Source organism: Emys orbicularis, chromosome 15, assembly GCF_028017835.1.
Source record: "Emys orbicularis isolate rEmyOrb1 chromosome 15, rEmyOrb1.hap1, whole genome shotgun sequence".
Classification (NCBI taxonomy): domain Eukaryota; kingdom Metazoa; phylum Chordata; order Testudines; family Emydidae; genus Emys; species Emys orbicularis.
This window is the reverse complement of record NC_088697.1, coordinates 7,745,135-7,746,554: the sequence shown is the minus strand read 5'-3', so window position 1 is coordinate 7,746,554 and position 1,420 is coordinate 7,745,135. Positions and strand designations below refer to the sequence as shown.

General features: G+C 59.9%; 1 non-coding gene across 1 annotated transcript; it reads right to left on the bottom strand.

The window, feature by feature from the left end:
* TRNAE-UUC (transfer RNA glutamic acid (anticodon UUC)) lies at positions 1-72 on the bottom strand. The gene has a single exon. It is a non-coding gene; the product is annotated as a tRNA-Glu (tRNA).
* Between the last annotated feature and the right edge of the window lie 1,348 nt (positions 73-1,420).

Sequence of the window (1,420 nt, the reverse complement as noted above, 5' to 3'; positions counted from 1 at the left end):
TTCCCTGACTGGGAATCAAACCCAGGCTGTGGTAGTGAAAGTACCAAATCCTAACCACTAGACCACCAGGGAGGAGCTGATGTTTTCTTCTCACTTATACTACACTTTCATAGGCTACTTTCTAGCCAATTTCTGAAGCTGCTCCTTTGTCCATTCCCTAAGGGGCTAAGAGTAGAGAGTGCAGGAACCGCTGTGCTCAGGGTCACAATGTGAGCCCAACCCAAGCCACTGAAACAAACTCAAATGATGCGTCCTTCAGCAGGATCACAGAGTAACACAAAGGAAACCCATGAGGAACAATCCTCCTCTGCCTCCATTTACCCCATCGCAACCCTCTCAGCAGCCTACCTGGATGCTCTTCCAGGAAGGAAGCTGAGTTGATAGGAGCTCTGGCATAGAGACCAAGGGAGGGCTGTTGCTCCCCCTTGATGTGAGCTGATCGCATTCTTACTCCATGTAATGGGGCTCTGAGCTTTGCCATCTTGTGAGTTCTGTGTCCTCAACAAGCAGCCAAAGTGCTGAACCCCCCGGACCCTTCTGCTGGGAGCATGGTGATTGCACAACAGCTACAAGCCCTTTTTCCCTCTCCTTGTCCTCCTCGGCTTCCCAGACCTTCCCCACAAATGGTTATATCAGATGTTGGAGGGATCTGCGTAGGCGTGCACACGGGGTGTGCCACGTGTGCTTAGGCACACCCTAATGCAGGGGTGGGCAAATGGCCCCACTCTCCCGGCGCAGCAAGCCGTGGGGTCCGCGCTCCCAGCCCGGAGTGCCCGGCCGAGTGCAGCAAGCTGCCGGCCCCTCCCCTGCCTTCCCCCCTCCCCTGGAGCAATGCTGCCATGCGCGCAGTGCTCTGGGGGCTGGGGCTGTGCGCTCCCACGGGGCAGTGTTTGGCTCCGTGGGGAGGTAGACATGCTCATCCGGAGCCATGCCACCGCACGTGCAGTATTCTGAGGGGTGGGGCTGCCCGCTCCCACGGGGCAGCGTGTCTGGCTCTGCGTGGAGCAAAACATGCTGCTAGGAGCCTCATGGTAAGGGGTCCAGGGCCGGGGGAGTCGGATAAGGGGTGGGGGCAGTCAGGGGACAGGGATAAGGGTGGGTTGGATAGGGGGTGGGATCCTGGGGGAGTGGTTAGGGGCAGGGGGTCTGGAGGGGGCAATCAGGGAGCAGGGGGGTTGGATGGGGCATGGGAGTCCCGGGGTCTGTCAGTGGGTGGGAGGTGGATGGGGTCAGGGCAGTCATGGGACAGGGAGCAAGGAGGGTCCTGGGGGGCAGGGGGGGGGTCTCTGGAGGGGGTGGTCAGGGAACAAGGAGATGGGGGGTTTGGATGAGTCAGGAGTTCTGGGGGGGCTGTCAGGAGGCAGGGGTGTGGAGAGGGGTTGGGGCAGTCAGGGAGCAGGGGGAGTTGTATGGGTCGGGA